The sequence below is a fragment of the Lissotriton vulgaris genome, chromosome 4_1, assembly GCF_964263255.1.
Source record: "Lissotriton vulgaris chromosome 4_1, aLisVul1.2, whole genome shotgun sequence".
Taxonomy (NCBI): domain Eukaryota; kingdom Metazoa; phylum Chordata; class Amphibia; order Caudata; family Salamandridae; genus Lissotriton; species Lissotriton vulgaris.
The window spans coordinates 259,950,478-259,952,556 of NC_141691.1; positions in this window are offsets into that span (position 1 = coordinate 259,950,478).

Genomic DNA, 2,079 nt, shown 5'->3' on the forward strand with positions numbered 1-2,079 from the left:
TTGCATGGGGAAAACACGTTTTGGGACCCCCCTTTTTTCTCGGCCCCCGCTTGATTAATCATCGTGAACCTTTCAGGGTAGGAGTGGACCGGAGCTGGCAAAAAAGTTTGGAAAATTTCAACCAGATTCGTTAACCGGCGCCAAAGGTATTCCAAATAGAATGGTGAGGATTTCCTATGGATAACAGGTCCTAACTATAACTACCTACTGTCAACCGCCAGTAGGTAATATATATGTACATATATATAGCATATGGGAAAGCATCCCATATGGAGAAATCATTCGAATGAAAAGGAACTGATCAAAGAAAGAAGATGCAGAAGAAAAGATTGAGGAGACCATGCAAAGATTAAAAAGCAGAGGATATCGTGAAACAACACTAACAAATTGTACAAAACGGGCGGGAAAGAAAACAAGAGAAGATACGCTGATTCAAAGTGTGAAAGACAACATGCAACAAGAACAACAAGCACCAAGATTCATTACGACATACAGTAAGGAAAGAAACATCATAACAAACAAAATTAGAAAATACTGGCACTTGATTTCAGGAGACCCATACATTGGCAAACTGCTAGGATCTCATCCGATTGTCACCTATAGAAAAGCAAAATCATTAAAAGGTTGCTAGTACGAAGTCATTTTCAAGAGATACCACCTACCAATTGGCTAATGGAACAGCAGAAGGGCTTCAAAAAATGCAATGTATGCAAGGCGTGTAAAATCGAGAAGAATATGAAAAGGATACAGGACCCAAGTGGAAATGGGATCACAATAGATCAAAACATCTCTTGTACATCTTAGTTTGTGGTATCTGTAATAGAGTGCATCTGTGGAATGAAATACATAGGTAGCACAACATGCATGGTGAAAAAACGTGTTCTTGAACACATTTGTGCTGTTAAAAATTGAAACATGGCATGCGCCACAGCTAAACACCTATCACAATCCCATAAGGGAAACTGGAGAGCAATGACATTTAACGGAACACACATGATCCCCACTGGAGAAGGAGGAGGGGACTGAATCAAGAAATTACGTCAAATAGTGTCCAAATGCATCATAAGACTCAGAACAAGGTTCCCCAGAGGAATCAACATCGACGAGGAACTCTTTGTACACCTAACAGCTGGGCCAATTGACATTGGATGAACAGAAATAACTGCTCCGATTTGTGAGGCTACTACACCCAACACTATGAACTTACAATAAACTGTAACATCAAAAAGACTGCAGAGTAATGCATGGACAAACAAGTACTAAACTCTCAACAAGAGGCAAAAGTGCAATAATCATATATTTAACACTGTTTAAATTATCATGCGCATGCTTTAAAACAAGGTACTATACCAATACTAATATCAATTTAACACAATGTAATCGACGTTAAATAACACCCTGTTCAGGCAAAAATGTCCTATTGTGAATATGTATTAAGTTAATTGAAGTAAAAGACCACTACAAATCCCATAATGCCTCATTGTGGCAGAAATGGGTATTTAAAGTGAAATGGAAAAGGGACTCACAACCATGATTAAGGCCATCCAGGCTGAAACGCGTTGGTTGAGTGGTTTGTGGTAAAAATAAATACCATATAGTATCCTGCTCTGGAGTGCCGCGTCATTTGTTGGAGAAAAGGAGTAAATTTGGGGTCAGGGTCCGACCCAAACACGGAACACCCGCTGATGAGCACTTGAAAGAAACAGGATCACATTGTAGCAAAAAATAAATATATATATATTCACAGAAAAAACCATAGGTTATAGACCATATATAGTTAGGAATTTGCATTTACAAAACCTTGAAAATTCACTGAAAAAACCATAGGTTATAGACCATATATAGTTAGGGATTAGCATTTAAAAAACCTTATTTTATTTGCACAAAACCATTGAAATTCCATATATAGTTAGTTGCACTAACTATATATCGCGGACCCGCAATCCACTGCTAATGATGTCACATATTACATCATTCATGACATGGTCAGTGACATCACTGATGACATCACTGATGACATCTCAAATGACATCACTGATGACATCACTGATGACATCACTGATGACAACACCCAGTGAC